The sequence below is a fragment of the Grampus griseus genome, assembly GCF_964374135.1.
Source record: "Grampus griseus genome assembly, chromosome: 11".
NCBI classification, from domain to species: Eukaryota; Metazoa; Chordata; class Mammalia; order Artiodactyla; family Delphinidae; genus Grampus; species Grampus griseus.
This window is the reverse complement of record NC_139005.1, coordinates 20,887,362-20,906,155: the sequence shown is the minus strand read 5'-3', so window position 1 is coordinate 20,906,155 and position 18,794 is coordinate 20,887,362. Positions and strand designations below refer to the sequence as shown.

Genomic DNA, 18,794 nt, shown 5'->3' with positions numbered 1-18,794 from the left:
AAATTTTTAAATCAAATATATAATATAAATTTAGGGTGAAAACATGTAAGTGTATATGCTTATTGTACATGAGATCTATGAAATCATATACCAGGGTATAAACTCATGTATTAAACCTGAATATGAAACAATGACAAACTAGTGTCATGGCAATTAATCAGTATAGAACCCTGCTGACTTTTCTTTTTTTTAAAAAAATTTTTTTAACATCTTTATTGGAGTAAAATTGCTTTACAATGGTGTGTTAGTTTCTGCTTTATAACAAAGTTAATCAGTTATATATATTCATATGTTCCCATATCTCTTCCCTCTTGCGTCTCCCTCCCTCCCACCCTCCCTATCCCACCCCTCTAGGTGGTCACAAAGCACAGAGCTGATCTCCCTGTGCTATGTGGCTGCTTCCCACTAGCTATCTATTTTTCATTTGGTAGTATATATATGTCCATGCCACTCTCTCACTTCGTCCCAGTTTACCCTTCCCCATCCCCGTGTCCTCAAGTCTATTCTCTCCATCTGCGTCTTTATTCCTGTCCTGCCCCTAGGTTCATCAGAACCTTTTTTTTTTTTTTTAGATTCCATATATATGTGTTAGCATACGGTATTTGTTTTTCTCTTTCTGACTTAACTTCACTCTGTATGACAGACTGTAGGTCCATCCACCTCACTACAAAAAACTCAATTTCGTTTGTTTTTATGGCTGAGTAATATTCCATTGTATATATGTGCCACATCTTCTTTATCCATTCATCTGTCGATGGATACTTAGGTTGTTTCCATGTCCTGGCTATTGTAAATAGAGCTGCAATGAACATTGTGGTAAATGACTTTTTGAAGTATGGTTTTCTCAGGGTATATGCCCAGTACTGGGATTGCTGGGTCGTATGGTAGTTCGACGTTTAGTTTTTTAAGGAACCTCCATAATGTTCTCCATAGTGGCTGTATCAATTTACATTCCCACCAACAGTGCAACAGGGTTCCCTTTTCTCCACACCTTCGCCAGCATTTATTGTTTGTAGATTTTTTGATGATGGCCATTCTGATTGGTGTGAGGTGATACCTCATTGTAGTTTTGATTTGTATTTCTCTAATGAGTAATGATGTTGAGCATCCTTTCATGTGTGTGTTGGCAATCTGTATATCTTCTTTGGAGAAATGTCTGTTTAGGTCTTCTGCCCAGTTTTGGATTGGGTTGTTTGTTTTTTTGATATTGAGCTGCATGAGCTGCTTGTAAATTTTGGAAATTAATCCTTTGTCAGTTTCTTCCTTTGCATATATTTTCTCCCATTCTGAGGGTTGTCTTTTGGTCTTGTTTATGGTTTCCTTTGCTGTGCAAAAGCTTTTAAGTTTCATTAGGTCCCATTTGTTTATTTTTATTTCCATTTCTCTAGGAGGTGGGTCAAAAAGGATCTTGCTGTGATATATGTCATAGAGTGTTCTGCCTATGTTTTCCTCTAAGAGTTCTATAGTGTCCTGCCTTACATTTAGGTCTTTAATCCATTTTGAGTTTATTTTTGTGTATGGTGTTAGGGAATGTTTGAATTTCATTCTTTTACATGCTGTCCAGTTTTCCCAGCACCACTTATTGAAGAGGCTGTCTTTTCTTCTTTGTATATTCTTGCCTCCTTTATCAAAAATAAGGTGACCATAGGTGTGTGGGATTATCTCTGGGCCTTCCGTCCTGTTCCATTGATCTATCTTTCTGTTTTTGTGCCAGTACCATACTGTCTTGATTAATGTAGCTTTGTAGTAGAGTCTTAGGTCGGGGAGCCTGATTTCTCCACCTTCGCTTTTCTTTCACAAGATTGTTTTGGCTATTTGGGGTCTTTTGTGTTTCCATACAAATTATGAAAATTTTGTTCTAGTTCTGTGAAAAATGCCATTGGTAGTTTGATAGGGATTGCATTGAATCTGTAGATTGCTTTGGGTAGTATAGTCATTTTCACAATGTTGATACTTCCAATCCAAGAACGTGGTATATCTCTCCATCTATTTGTATCATCTTTAATTTCTTTCATCAGTGTCTTATAGTTTTCTGCATACAGGTTTTTACCTCCTTAGGTAGGTTTATTCCTAGGTATTTTATTCTTTTTGTTGCAATGGTAAATGGGAGTGTTTCCTTAATTTCTCTTTCAAATTTCCATCATTAGTGTATAGGAATGCTAGATATTTCTGTGCATTAATTTTGTATCCTGTTACTTTACCAAATTCATTGATTAGCTCTAGTAGTTTTCTGGTAACATCTTTAGGACTCTCTTTGTATAGTATCATGTCATCAGCAAACAGTGACAGCTTTACTTCTTCTTTTCTGATTTGGATTCCTTTTATATCTTTTTCTTCTCTGATTGCTGTGGCTAAAACTTCCAAAACTATATTGAATAACAGTGGTGAGAGTGGACAACCTTGTCTTGTTCCTGGTTTTAGAGGAAATGGTTTCAGTTTTTTACTATTGAGGACGATGTTGGCTGTGGGTTTGTCATATATGGCCTTTATTATGTTAAGGTAAGTTCCCTCTATGCCTACTTTCTGGAGAGATTTTATCATAATGGGTGTTGAATTTTGTCAAAAGCTTTTCCTGGATCTATTGAGATGATCATATGGTTTTCTCCTTCAGTTTGTTAATATGGTTTATCACATTGATAGATTTCCGTGTATTGTAGAATCCTTGCATTCCTGGGATAAACCCCACTTGACCTTTATACTCCTAAAAATTAAAAAGTCCAAAGACATTTTGTTTAAGTGGATCATACCTATTGATATTTACTGTATTAAAAGTTCAAACTGAGATCTTTTAAAATATTTATTTATTAATCCATTTAAAAACAAAATAAACACCCATATAGTAACATACATATTTTAATAAACATAAGTATAATTTCCGAAACAAAGCATAGTGAAAATGGGGACATTGTTTTAAATATTTGTAAATCTCTGGATTGATGGAAGACAGCTGGGTTCTTATAACTGCTCTGCACTCATTGTGTTGTGATAGCACGCATCAAGTAGCCTCTGGGAAGACTCCACTGTACAGGTAAAAAGGGCAAATAATATCTTAGTAAAATTAAGAAAATAGTTTTGAGTTTATAACCCCCCTGAAAAGGCTTCATGGACCTCCAGGACCTCCAGACTCTACTTGGGATTCCACTTTTTCAGGAAGTTTTCCTTGGTCTCCCCAGGAAGAATTCAATCAGCTTCAGTGTTGTTCCCACAGTTCATTCCTTGAGCCTCAAGTTAGTCCTAACTGTTGTATAATAGTTGTTGACAAATTCACATCCTTTACTAAGCTGTGAACTCATCTTTGGTTCGGTCCCCACCCAGTGCCTAATACAGGGGGATATAGTAGGAAATAATCACTGTGGGATAAATAAATAAACGAAGCCCAACACAATGTACCAAAATACCACAATAGTATGAGCTAGAGTGTTCTGGTAGAGAGTAGGGCAACCAAGCTAGAATACAGTGGCATTGTTAAGAAAAGCTAGCAAGTTAAATGAATGGGTTTGATTTGTATCTCTGCCACTTACTAGCTGTCTGACCTTTGAGCAAGATAGTACATCTCAGTTTCCTTGTCTGTAAAATAAGGATAAAAATAATTCCTACTTGTAAAGCTATTGTGATGGTGAAATATGATAATTTATGTAAAGTAATTTTCTTTATAATGCTTGACAAATTATGAGCACTTTTACATTTATTATTACGTCTATCACTGAACGGGCAAAGCTGGCACTCTATCTCCACCCTTTGACTAATAAGTGGGGTAAAAAAGGGGGAAAAATACCTCACTGGGAAGAAGATCTTGCTCAATGACTATTTATTCAATGAATTTCAAAATATAAAATATCAGATTTTGAACTCAAGCAAATTTCCTCTAGCTTACTTGGAATTAACAAACCATAGACCACAGGGGAAAATTAGAGTAATGACAATAGATGATTAGAGAATAAGAGGTGAGACATACAATTCATGGATGTTTGTATAGATTTTTCATAGCACTTTGTTCCTTTGAAAGGATTTCACTAGTGGTAATCAGTCCACTTGTTTGGATCTTAGTAAATACATGAAAACTCAAATGAGGTCTATATTCTGAAGTCTCCTTTAAGGTCATTGGAGGAAGATGGTCTGATAATGGCTTAGGACAGTTCTTACTTAGAGCAATTGGAAATAATGCCATACATTTTGAAGGCAAGTTTCTTAGTTCAGCTTCATCCTATACTTATTGAGTCACACTGAGAATAATTTATTGCAGTCAATCCTCATTTAACTCCTAATTTTAATGATGTGTAGTAGTGCTGAACGTTCACTTACATGGTGTACACTCAGATGTGCCAAAAAATGCAGTTTCTTTATTTCATTATAACTTTTCAGATTTCTTAAGTCCCCACATCTTTGGGGGGTTGGAGAGTGTGAGGGTGGACAGTGGGTACACATTTTGTTTAATTTGCAGATGTTAATGCTGCTATCCAAACATTTGTGCTGTCTCTTCAGAGAACTCAGCTTCTGCTTGGATGACTTCAGTAAGTGCTCAGCCATTCAAAAGTCGCCTCCCTCCTCTGTTCTTCTCTTTGAAAGCTTCTGGGTATAGAAAAGGGGGCTGAGGCTTTGCAACCTTATAGGAGGAGCTTAGGGGAAATGCAGGGGGCACTGCTCCTTGGACTGGTGACTGCTGAGGTGTGACAGGTGCTGTCTGAATTTTGAAGGTGAAAACTTAGTTCCCAACACTGGAATCTGGTTCAGATTATTTGCCTCTAAGTCTTCAACTCTTTAGCTGCCCCTCTCCGTACCTAAGCCTCTGCTGGTCTATAGGCTCTTTCTGCACCCCTGGGACCCTTCAAGGAGAGTCCCCTTTAAGGTCACATATGTGAGTAGGAGGAAGCAGTTGCTCACCTCTTGACCCGTGTTGTCCTCTACCCCGATGCCATCTCCTTCACGCCACCTTTGATGTGTATCAAGCCACAGGCTGGAGCTTTTTCTAGGGGCCACAGCCTCTTCTACACTAACCTCAGAAAAGTAAGACATCAGTCCAAATGTCCTTCAGCTCCCATATACCTATCTGGGTGTTTCTAAAACCTTACTTACTAAGCCTTCAACCTCACGTGGGAGATAGGAGTGAGTTTGATTATCTGACATCCGTCAAACTTCTTGTCTTCCTTCCCTTGCACCAGAAAGGGCAGTATTCAGCCTTTCTGCTTCCTCTGTGTCATATCCTCTTTTCTCCTCCCTCATCCATCCTCATAGCTTCTCTCTTAAGGGGAAAGAGCTATCCTCTCTGCACTATGGAAGAAAGTCTATGATTTGAATTATCATGGCTTAGTCTTGATAGTTAAAGAAATTTAGAAAGTTCTTTCTTTCTGGGCAAAATCTGGCTTAAATGACTATTGTCTTTTTTTAAATCCTATTTTAATGTCAGAGGCTAAATACTAACCCTAGGAAAGCCCTTTGCATTCATTCCTTCCATAACATTCTTAAATCCTCTCAAGGCAAATGGGTGCTTCTGGAAGAGATAGGAAAATATGTGAGAAAGTCTAATTAATATATTTCAAAAATGTCCCCCATTATGAGTGATTGTCATTACCCCAAATCCAGGCAATATTATTGGACAACATTAATTTGCATATTAACTGAGAGCTTTCCAACTGCTTTCGAAAGGCTGAAACAGCCAAAATTGTTGGTAGAAAGCAGAATCAATTCTTCGGGAGTTTCAGAACTAATGCTTGCTGAATACAGGAATACTTTTCAAAAGTTCCCCTAGAATTCCCGAATTCCAGTCAGCTAACGAGACATTTGATGTTGGATGACTCACCATTATCTTGAATTATTTTTTCTAAAACTAGGCTCAGAATTTTCTTTTAAAAAATCTAGGCCTGCTTTCTTTATCTTTTAATCTTGTTAATGGTACTACATTTCTCCCAGCCTGACAATCATCTTCAGCCCGTTTCATTCAAACCGCATTTGAATAGCAGGTACCATGTTAGCCAGTGTGGTTTGTCTAGGGCACAAACTCCGCCTCAGAGAAACTTCTATATAAGGTCCTCTATCTAATCAATCACTGAGTCATACAGATTTTTCCTTGGAAATGCGTCTCATGTTTCCTCTTGTTTCTCTTTTCTACTGTCACCATGTCCTCACATCTGAATCACAGCCATGGCAGCTTGATGTCCAACCCCTCCACACCACCTTCCTCTTGCTGCCCAGAACACATCATCTTCTGATACTTCTTAACCTCACTGTTATTGGTGCTCAATAAATACTTCTTAGATTTAATTCAGTTTTCCAATCCGCGCACAGATGACTCTGACTAGCGTAAGAACTGTATCCAGAGGTAAGGAGAGAGGACGGTCTGTAATGTCAATGTGATTTCATTCATATGGAGCAACCATCCATCATGCTTGCCCCCTCCTCCCACTGGGTGGTCCACTACTGCCTCAGGATACTGGGTCAGACGGATTCCTCTTTGGATCATTCTGGCATTTTTTGAACTCCTTTTCTTCATCTTTCTATGGATGCCTTATTGCATAATAATTTCTTAGTGCCTCTTTCTTCAGTGTTTTGTGTCAGCCACAAATTTAATCCTATGAATATGTTTTCCTTGCTATCATTTCATTCTTACTGTCTCAAAATATTGAACCGCAATGTTAAGGAATGGTGATACTATTGTCTTAAAGACTGCAACATAATGTGATTAATGGCTATGTTCGTCACTGGGGAAAGAGGGGAAAGAGCAGGGTGTTTGGTGTCTAGATTCCAGAACTATTTCTACTTCAGAAAAACTCCCACTTCCCCTTGCTCCCATGTGTGTTCTTAGATCATCGTGAAAAACACAGAATACCACTAAATCTCTTCAGAGAAAAACTTGCAGTTTGCTCAGATGGTATGACTTTTGGTAAATAAGCTTATCTTTTTTGAACGGAGGGAAAGTCTTTCATGCCTATTGGCTCCTTGGGTTGGTGGGGGTAGAAAGCAGAGATTTTTTAAAGGAAAGCCTGCTCTTTTCTTTAATAAAGAGAAATATGGTAAATGAGGAGATAAAGACTGAGAAGTTGCTGGAGCACAACAAGCCACAGACACCAATAGCAAGGGTCCTCTGCAAACCCCACCAGGCAGTTTCAGTCTTATAGAGAGCTGTTCATTGTCCTTTTGTGTATTCTGATGCTTTTCCCAATCTTTTTTGATAAGGTTTTTAATATGTAAGTAACATAAACATCATACAGAAAAAAGCCAAAATAGAGATGAGAAAAATAAATCAACAAATATAAGTTTTCTACATATAAATGTTTTCCAGGTTTTTTTCCTCTCATGTATATACCTCAATAATATTCTAGCCTCTAATAAATGTTTGTTGGGTAACTAAATTAACTGAATGACTAAAGGCTATAATCATACAGTTATACAAGTTGGTGCTCTGATTTTTTTTCCACTTTAATTAACATAACCATTTTATTTTTCAATATTGTTAGTCATTGCTTTCCTTTGAGTGGATATGACACAATTTACTTAGTAATTTCTATATACTTGGGGAACATTTACATTTTTTCTCAGTTTTGCTATTATAGATAACACTACGATGACAAGAGTATTCCACATTTTGTGGGCCACTTCTTCTGGATAGATTCTCTAGATCAGGAGTAGGCAAACTTTTCTTGTAAAGGGCCAGATAGTAAATTTGTTTGGTTTTTAGGCCGTATGGTCTCTGTCTCAGCCACTCAGCTCTGCTGATATAATGCAAAAGCAGTCATAAATAATACATAAATGAATGAGCATGCCTGTGTTCAGATAAAACTTTATACATGTGCAATGAAATTTGAATATATTTAGTTTTCAATGGGTCATGAAATATTAGAATTTTAAAATTTTGCTTCAACCATGTAAAAACTGTAAAAAACATTCTTAGTCCACAAGCTGTACAAAATAGGCAGCAGGCTAGATATGGCCAGATGGCCTATAGCTTGCTCTAGAGTCCAGGGATACTGAGTCAAAAGATACACAACCAGCCAGGTCCTTGCTAGTAATTTTTTTTTTTTTTTTTTTTTTGGTACGTGGGCCTCTCACTGTTGTGGCCTCTCCCATTGCAGAGCACAGGCTCCAGACGCGCAGGCTCAGCGGCCATGGCTCACGGGCCCAGCCGCTCCACGGCATGTGGGATCTTCCCGGACCGGGGCACGAACCCGTGTCCCCTGCATCGGCAGGCGGACTCTCAACCACTGCACCACCAGGGAAGCCCCTTGCTAGTAATTTTGATGGCTACCTTCAACCATATTTCTCGGTTGTTAAATTTCTAAGTTTAGGTATTTAAATAAATAGTCAATGTTTCCATCCTGGACCACATAATTATTAAGAGACTATGCAAAAGAGCCATACTTGCAGTTTGTGACCTCTAGCCAGTAACCATTTTCTTGAAATTGACTTAGAGCGACGAGATTGTTTGAGAGATCATCTGGTCCAACCTTCTGCAGTGGCCATCTGAAGCAAGAAAAGCCCTAGTTAAAGGGTGTCCAGCAGGAGCATTCCAGAATTTCAGCATCTAACCTTAACCTTCCCAGTTCAAACACATTTCATTCTAATTCTTCAGTTGAACCTGAGAACACCTGGCCAGCTGCCACCTTCAAACACTAAGACAATTATTAACTTAACAATCCCTCTGCATTTCTTTCTCTATCCTGGGTTGATAATGATGAACAAGAACTATTTCCTTTTCTGGATTGTGAAACTGAAGTATAAAAGTACCTGTTTTCTGATTGCATGGTGATTCAGAGAAAAGGAAAACCACGTTCCCTGCTTCTAGGGCTAACTGTCATGGTCATAAATTAAAATTTATTAAGCATCTACTGCTTACATTCCACTGTGTGAGGCAAAATGACAGTTAGTCCCATTCATTACAGTACATTTTTCAGTTTTTTCAATTTATTAAATTGTATCCTGGATAATTAGATTGCTTCAGGCCATAAGTACAAAATTGGAAATATTTAATTAGGACGCATATAACAAAGCAGCAGCAGTTAAAACCTGGTGCATTCAGATATCAGCTTGACAGTTACTATTCTCAAAATCCAGAAGGGGCAGATTTACAAGATGTCCTGAGGGGCAAAGGACTTGGTCAGACCAAGAAACACAGTGAACTCTTTACAAAGAGGAAACCCTTTCCCCAGAGTTCTCTGTAGATGGAACTTGGGGCCGAAGATGTGTGATGGCTTATCTTCCAGAGTTTTTCTAAGTTATTTCTTAAAGATATGAAGAAGGTATGTATTCTTATTCCAACTAGAAGTTAAGAATCTTTCAAATAAAAATACTCATTAAAGAACTCTTCTTTATATAACCCCCCCATGCTCTAAGTATTTCTTTATGAGATGTTTGTATAAACCAGGCCATAAACCACATATAAAGAAAACAGCATTTCTCTTTATGGGAATGTCACAAAAGTTAAGACCAAAGTTACTCATGGCTGAGGATCACTAATGGGTAGAGTGGTTTTCCACAGAAATCAGTTTGAAGAGAAGTTAGGAGGGGGTTTGCTTATCTGTATCTTTACAAATAAAAGAAGAAATCAAATGTGAGCTTAGTAAATATGTTACTGGTTGTAAATCATATTGAACTGGTGATAAATACTACAGAGAAAAGAGGTAATTTCAAAATAGATTTAAAAAATAAATAGTTTCGATTAGATATTTTTAAAGATCAAAATGATGTAACTTAATAGGGACATTTAATAGGATGAAATCCAATAGGAACAAATATAAAAGGATATACCTACAGAGCAATAAAAGTCAACCAAGAATACAAATGCAATGTAGGAAAGAACTGGTTAAGTCTCCAAATGATAGAAAAGAACTCGGGCTCATAGTTGACAATGAACTGAATTAAATTAATAATGGAGTGTCATTAGGAGATAAGCCAATATAAATTTAGGATATTTTGATGTTTGTCACCATGTCATAAGTTCAGATGTGTAAAAATCATTCTGTGTTAAACCCAAACAGCATGATTCTGAAACAATGCCTGAGAACTACCTGGAGATTCTTTAAAACAAAGACTCAAGCACCCAACACTGCAAATACGGCATAGTAAGTTCTTGAGAAGGGTCTCAAGGATCTGTATTTTAAACAAGCTTGAAACATGATTCATATGCAGGTTAGTCTCTGGACAAGGCTTTGAGAAGCATTACTCTAGAGGGCAATCAATTCTTTTTTAGTCACTCTGCCTGCAGTTCAGGTATCTACCCTTGGTATGTGGTGCTGATGTGACTTTCAGTTGAGTGGGCTTTGTACAGGCCTGAGAATTAAGGCTATCTACAAGCAATCCACTTCTGTTTTTTATTTCTTTTAAAACACAACTCTTTATTAAAACAACTGCTCAAATGATATACACTATGATCAGAATATTCCTCTGTCCTCTAAGCTTCTTGAAAGCAGGGACTGTTTTTGTTCACCCTGGTGGTGGTAGCGCTTAGCACAGTGGAGTTCAGTTATATTTTTTGTAGAATGTTAAGCACAATGGTATTGATTTATTAATCTTATAAGATATGCTATATGATATATAACATATCAGTATTAAAGAAGTATAAATCTTTAACAGAGTAAAAGAAGTTGCCACTTACATTCAAGCCTTATCACTATGAATAGAAAACTTTTTCTCACTTATTCTTGTACTCCACATTCACTCATTTCTCCAGCTCTGGCTGAGGGCTTCAGAGCCGTTTTAGATTACCTTAACAACTGATTATAATTTATCATAGAAAGGTATTGAATGCCTTCTTAAGAACAACACTGTGTCTCACTAGCCTCCCTACAATGAATTCTCAGTCCATTCAGGTCTAAACCTGCCCTCTCAAGAAAAGCTTCTTTCCTTGCCCTGCGGGTGGGCTTGGCCTGGCCCAGCACTCCCCCCACAGCCCTGCCCTGCCAAACCCAGAAGGCGTGCAGTGCACATAGGGGACACCCCTTGAACATCTGGCTCTGGTGGCCAGGGAACTTGCATTTCTGGGCCCCACAGGACTGAAGCAATCAGAGAGACACTTCTTGGCAGGCTGCCACCCCAGGGCACTGTACAGACAGCAGACTGAAACACAACACCAGTGTTCCTGTGACCACTCCTTCAAGACTGGAAGAGGTAGCTGCTTCACCTAATACACAGAAATAAACAGAGAGTCAAGAAAAATGAGAGTCAAGAATATGTTCCAAAGGAAAGAACAAGACAAAATCCCGGGAGGCGGAACTTAGTGAAATAGAGATAAGTAATTTACCTGATAAAGAGTTCAAAGTAATGGTCATTAAGATACTTAGCAATCTTGGGAGAAGAATGGGTGAACACAGAGAGAACTTCAACAAAGAGAAAGAAAATATAAGAAAATACCAAACAGAAGTCATAGAGCTGAAGAATATAATAACTGAACTGAAAAAATACACTAGAAGAGTTCAACAGAAGAGACCAGATGAAATTGGAGAAAGGATCAGTGATCTGGAAGACAGGGCAGTGGAACTCACCCAAACACAGCATCAAGAAGAAAAGAGAATTTTTAAAAATCTCCTTAAGGGACCTATGGGACAACATCAAGCAGACCAACATTTGTATTACAGGATCCCAGACGGAGAAGAGAGAGAAAAGGGACAGAAAAGCTATTTGAAGAAATATTGGCTGAAAACTTCATTAACCTGGAGAAGGAAACAGATATCTAGATTCAGAAATCTCACTGAGTTCCAAATAAGTCGAACCCAAAGAGATCCTCACCAAGACACATGATAGGTAAAATGTCAAAAGTTAAAGAGAGAATCGTAAAAGCAGCAAGAGAGAAACAACTTGTTACATACAAGGGAACCCCCAGATTTTTCAGCAGAGACTTTGCAGACCAGATGGGAGTCGCATGGTATATTCAAGTGCTGAAAGCAAAATAACTTCCAACCAAGAATACTCTACCCTGCAAAGTTATCGTTCAGAACTGAAGGAGAGATAGAGTCCTCCAGGGCTTCCCTGGTGGCGCAGTGATTGACAGTCCATCTGTTGATGCAGGGGACACGGGTTCATGCCCCGGTCCGGGAAGATCCCACATGCCACGGAGCAGCTGGGCCCGTGAGTCATGGCCGCTGAGCCTGCGCGTCTGGAGCCTGTGCTCCGCAATGGGAGAGGCCACAACAGTAAGAGGCCCGCGTACCGCAAAAAAAAAAAAGAGTCCTCCAGATGAGCAAAAACTAAAGGAGTTCACCACTACTAAACTGGTCTTACAAGAAGTGTTAAAGGAATTTCTTTAAGCTGAAAAGAAAGGGTACTAGTTAGTAACAAGAAAACATATGAAAGGAAAATTCTCACTAGTAAAAGTAAATATATAGTAAAGGTAGTGGACTAATCAGTTATAAAGTGAGTACAAAGGTTAAAAGACAAAAGTAGTAAAAATAACCATAACTACAATGATTAGTTAAACGATCCACAAAATAAAAAAGATGTAAAATGTGACATCAAAAACTTATAACATGTGGTGGAGGGAGTAAAAATGTAGAGTTTTAAAATGCACTCAAGGGACTTCCCTGGTGGCACAGTGGTTAAGAATCCACCTGCCAATGCAGGGAACACGGGTTCGAGCCCTGGTCCAGGAAGATCCCACATGCCATGGAGCAACTAAGCCCCTTCGCCACAACTACTGAGCCTGAGCTCTAGAGCTCACAAGCCACAACGACTGAGCCCGTGAGCCACAACTACTGAGCCTGTGTGCTACAACTACTGAAGCCCGTGCACCTAGGGCCCATGCTCCACAACAAGAGAAGCCACCACAATGAGAAGCCTGAACACTGAAACAAGGAGTAGCCCCCACTCACCTCAACTAGAGAAAGCCCACGCACAGCAATGAAGACCCAATGCAGCCCAAAATAATAAATAAATTTATTTTTAAAAATGTACTCAAATGTAATGTAATATCAACTTAAACTAAACTGGTATATATATATATGCCTCATGGTAGCCACAAAGCAAAAGTCTATAGTAGATACAAAAGACAATAATGAGGATGGAATCTAAACATAACACTAAAGAAAGCCATCAAACCACAAGGAAAGAGAACAAGAGAAGAAGAAAGAAACAGAGAAACCACAAAACAGCCAGAAAACAATTAACAAAATGGCAATAAGTACATTGCTATCTACAATTACTTTAAATGTAAATGGTAATAAGTATAGACCTATCTATAATTAATTTAAATGTAAATGGGCTAAATTCTCCAATTAAAAGACATAGAGTACCTGAATGTTTAAAATATGCTGCCTAGGGCTTCCCTGGTGGCGCAGTGGTTGAGAGTCCACCTGCCGATGCAGGGGACAAGGGTTCGTGCCCCAGTCTGGGAAGATCCCACATACCGCGGAGCGGCTGGGCCCGTGAGCCATGGCTGCTGAGCCTGCGCGTCTGGAGCCTGTGCTCCACAATGGGAGAGGCCACAACAGTGAGAGGCCCGCATACCGCAAAATAAATAAATAAATAAATAAATAAATAAATAAATAAAATAAAATATGCTGCCTAAAGAGATTCACTTCAGATGTAAGAACACACACAGACAGAAAGTGAAGTGCTGGAAAAAAGATGTTTCATGCAAAAGGAAGCCAAAAAAAGCTGGGGTAGCTCTACATATATCAGACAAAATAGACTTTAAAACAAAAATTATAATAAAAGACAAAGATGGGCACTATATAAATGATAAAGTGTCAATCCAATAAGAAGATATAACATTTGTAAATATTTATGCACCCAACATATAAAGCAAATATTAACAGACCTAAAGAAAGAAATTCACAAAAATACAATAATAATAGGAGACTTTAATACTCCACTTAATCAATGGATAGATCATCCAACAGAAGATCAATAAGGAAACATTGGCCTTAAATGACACATTAGACCAGATGGACTTTATATATATAACCCCCCCCACACACACACACACAAACACACACACATATATATAGAACATTACAAATCATATATGTGATAAGGGGTTAATATCCAAAATATATAAAGAACTCATACAACTCAATAATAAAAATACAAACAATGTGATTAAAAAACGGATAGAGGGTATGAATAGACATTTTCCAAAGAAGACATACAGATGGCCAACAGACACATGAAATCACTAATCACTAATTAATCACTAATTAATCACTAATCATTAGGGAAATGCAAATCAAAACCACAATAAGATACCACATCACACCTGTTAGAATGGCAAGGATGTGGAGAAAAGAGAATCATTGTGCACTATTGGTGGAAATGTAAATTAGTGCAGCCACTACTGAAAACAGTATGGAGGTTCCTCAAAAAACTAAAAATAGGAGTACCATATGATCCAGCAATTCCACTCCTAAGTATATAGCCAAAGAAAATGAAAACACTAATTTGAAAAGATACATGCACCCCAATGTTCATAACAGCACTATTTATAATAGCCAAGATATGGAAGCAACCCACGGGTCCATCAACAGATGAATGGACAAAGAAGATGTGGTATATATATATACAATTAAATATTACTCAGCCCTAAAAAAGAATGAAACCTTGCCGTTTCCAACAACATGGGTGGACCTTGAGGGCATTACACTAAGTCGGACAACAAAAGACAAATACCGTATGATTTCACTTATATGTGGAATCTAAAAATACAAAACAATCAAACAATCAAAACAAACAAGACTCATAATAGATACAGAGAAAAAATTGGTGGTTGCCAGAAGGGAGGAGGTTGGAGTGTGGGCAAAATGGTTGAAACGGTCAAGAGGTACAAACTTCCAGTCATAAAAAAAGTCAGGATATAAAGTGCAGCATGGTGATTAGAGTCAATAATATTGTATTACATATTTTGTAACTTTGTATGGTGACAGAAGGAAACTAGACAAATCATTATGTTGTACACCTGAAACTAATATAATTTTATATGTCATTATACCTCAGTTTGAAAAAGAAGGAAGGAAGGAAGGGAGGGAGGAAGGAAGGAAGGATGGAAGGAAGAAAGGAAGAAAGAAAGAAAGAAAAGACTGCTTTCAAGTTCTTCACGCTGTGATGCTGTGTTTATATTTGTATTCCAAGTTCCAAGGTCCCAGACCTCATGCTTTCTTGTTCTGTTGGTTAGCACTCCCTCCTCCCCACCCCAGGCCCCCACACACATTGAAACATACAGTGTTTGATTCTGGTTAATCTTCTTTGTTTAACCTCTCTTGTCCACTCTAGTTAAACTTCCTCCTACCCACTTACCAACTTCATTTGGGTGTCATTCTGTATAACTTGTTTTCAGATAACATATTAACTCATCTTCCCAAGCTTTCAGGTCATTATGAAGTTGTATCTTTCTTTTTCCCCCTCCCTGTGCCACACGGTATGTTAATTCCCCAACCAGAAATGGAACCCGCGTCCCCTGCATTGGGAGCGTGGAGTTTTAACCACTGGACAGCCAGGGAAGTCCCTAAAGTTGTATCTCAATGGGATTTCTCCTACCATGAATATTTTAGTGTTTAAACCAAACAAAACTCTTTTAAGACAAGTTATGCTCTGGTTTTCTCATAAAGGCAACCTTGCTCACCACTGAAGTCTGAGCTTTAGTCAACTGTTGTAGCCAGTAAATCATTGTGAAATATACTTGTTAAAGTGGCATGTTTTCAGAAAAAAAAAATATGTCCCCTGGAGAAAGATTAATGATATTGTTCTGTAGACTAGAATGTTGAGGGTTAGATTTACTTTCTTCAGCTACATGAAGGGCTTCTTGGGAAGAGATGTCTGGTGACTAGTTTTCCATGTATGGAGAGAATAAAGAAGAAATTCAGGGCTTCAGTTAAAGGAAGAGAGCCACAAGTTTAACAGCAGGAGGAACTCAGCTGCAGCAGTCAACTGAGAACAGCAAATTCATCGGATTTTCACTTGCCTAAAAGCAGGACCTGGCTGAGAAGCTCTCTTGAAGCCTTATGGAACTGGATGAATGATAAAAAGAAAGCACAACTACATGGGTGAATGTGGAAATGATTTTTCTCAACTTAAAAAAAAAAAGGAGAATTTGATACCATTGCATGCAAGATGATCAAATGAGAGAGCAACAGGTACCCAAAGGACAAACGGGGTGATGACTAAAAGGACTGGCCAGTGACATGTTACACAGAAGGATGACAAAGGTTTGAACAAACTAACGTGCACCACAATATTCATTTGCTCACTCATTCATTCCACAATATGTACCGGGTACCTACTACATGACAAATATGGTTCTAGCCACTTGAACAGAATATAGATCCCTGTCTTTGTGCAGTTTACATGCTATTAGAGGGACACTAAAAGTAAGTAATAAATATAATACAGAACTAAATCGTAAGGTATATTAAGACAAGAAAGAAAGGAAAAAGTAGAGCCGGTTAAGGTGGATTGTTGCTGAACCAAACTTGGGTCCAACTTGCCCGAGCACAGTAGAGTCAATCTGTTGACTTGGGGTTGTGGTGAAGGAAAGTGCAGCAGGTATTGCAGGAGCCAAACAAGGAATCCAGGGCAGCTGGTGCTTAAGACACCTGAACTGCACAATGGCTTTCAGGAAAGCATTTTTAAGGGCAAGGTGAGGGAGGAGGAGTCCCCAGGGTACGCGATCAGCTCGTGCACAATTCTCTGATTGGTTGATGGTGAGGTAACAGGGCGGTGTCACAGAGGTTCACATTATCAATCCCTAGGCACCAGTCAGTCTGGGGGCTATGTGCTCAGGGTCATCGAGCAGTTAATTTGTTCCACTTGGTGGTGGTTTTAGCATCTGTAAAACAACACAGAGAATGTGCATCAGATAATATTATCTAGGTGCTCCGGAGAGGAGCTAAAGCAGAGGATTTGGAAGAGGGGTCTGTCCTGAGAAGGCCCCATAGTGTCCTGCTAGGTTACAGGATCAGGTGTGGAGAGGTGCATGTTAAGTTGCAGAATTAGAGAGGTCAGGGCAGGCCTCGCTGAGAACAAAGATTTGAGTAAAGATCTGCAGAAGAGAGGGAGTGAGCCCAATGTCTGTCATTGGGGAAGACTGTCCCAGGCTGAGGGAAGAGCAAACGCAAGGGTTTTAAGGCACAAAGCACTGGAGGGGTTCCGGGAAGAGTATGGAGGCCACGTGGCTGGAAGGGAGTGAGAGAAGAGAAAAAAGAGGAGGTTAGAGGTAAAAGGGGTGAAAACATCTCATGAAGGGCTCTGTAGACCTTGCTCAATGCTTTGAATTTTACTGTGAGTGACACAGGAGCCATGGCAAGGTTTTAAGCAGAGGAGTGACAGGATGTGACTTTACTTTAAAATGCTCACTCAGATTGCTGTGCTGGGAACAGGCTGAAGAAAGTAAGGGCAGAAGCAGAGTGACCTTCCCGAGGCTCTTGCAGTAAGACCACAGGTGGCAGTGGCTCCGATAAGTGAGGGGGAACCAACGTGATAGCAGGTTAGAAAGAAGGAAGAAAAATGGCCCAAGAGATGCCATCGACGAGTTGTACCTATAAAATTCACACATTCCTTTCTTTTATCAAGGAGACAAAATAAACCACTGTATGTTTACGCTGAGTGCTGCTGCTTGCATGATTTCTCAGAATGACCGACAGCATCTGATGTAAGGATGGGCTTGCTCTGGTAGTTATCGTAGAAGAGCAGAGTCATTTCTCTTACAACCTAAAACACTGATGTTATTTGTATTTAGGTGGCGGTGACTACTTGGGTCTGCAAAGTATACTGACTTAAAAATAAATTGGAAATGAAAATAAAAAATAAATTTGAAAGTAGAAAACCATTGTGGGGGCAGGGGAAAATGAGAAATATAAAATGAGTGTCCATTTGTATTACACACTATATTGGCAGGAGCGGGTGGTCAATGTCATGCCCATGGTATGAGAACAATCTTTTTTTTTTTTTTAGTTTCATGATTGATCAAAAATGTGGGTGCTTGTATTGTGTTCTCTTTTTCTCCACTACCCAAAATGAGATGAGAAAAATGAGAACAACGTAAAACTATTTACTGTGAACAATTAGATAATACAGATAAGGTTGGGGGAAACCCAGATAATACAAATCAGCGAAAGTCCCACTAATAATCACTTGGAACATTTTGGCTTCTACAGCTCCAGCTCTCTCCTACGCTCAAGTACACAGAGTATCTTTTACATATACTTACATAAATAAAATTATATACATACATACAATTTGAGAACAGTCTTGCGACAGCATTCAACTGGGATTCACAGCACCTGGCTTTAAAGGGGCCACTACGTGACAGTGAGCAAATCAGAGTGTCCTAGACATTAAAACTAAATGGGATCCTAATGGTCTGCATTGGCAGCAGCCCTCCCTGCTGGGGCTCTTCAGCTCTCTTTGTTTAGATACCTTCCATCCAGCTTCCCTCAGCTAGGACCTTATCTGCCTCTTCTGGTTACAGCAAGAATTGCCAGGGCCCTTCAGAGTCAATGAGCATAGTCAGAGGGACTTCCTGCAGATCTGTGATGCAGGTGGTAAGGAGTTCTGTCATTCAGAGCCTGAAGGTGCTACAACTAAGCTGTTAAACCATCTCCATCCTGACCAGTTTGTTGCCTGGGGATGTTAGATGTGGCCAGGAAGTTACAGAACCTGGACAGGGTGGCCTCGTACATGGTCATGTCCTGGGAAAGAGGAGGTCCAGACAGGAAATAGGTAAGGACGTACAAATACAGAAAAATTAAAAACAAAAGGAAGAAAGGAGACAGAGTGAGAGGAGGGAAAGGAAGAAGGGAGGCAGGAAGAAGGAGAGAGAGGGGAAGGGAAGGAGGGAAAGAGGTTAAAAGAGAGAGAAGGAAAGAAGTGACAAAAGGGAG

General features: G+C 39.1%; 1 long non-coding RNA gene across 1 annotated transcript in view; it reads right to left on the bottom strand.

Moving 5' to 3' along the window:
- Nucleotides 1-2,967: 2,967 nt before the first annotated feature.
- The window catches only part of LOC309830393, a 62,384-nt gene continuing 46,557 nt past the window's right edge, over nt 2,968-18,794 (bottom strand). Inside the window, exons 2-3 of the long non-coding RNA XR_014297478.1 lie at nt 5,420-5,488; nt 2,968-3,020 (exon numbers count right to left, since the gene is read on the bottom strand). This is a non-coding gene — a long non-coding RNA (uncharacterized lncRNA). The remainder of the gene's footprint in view (nt 3,021-5,419; nt 5,489-18,794) is intronic.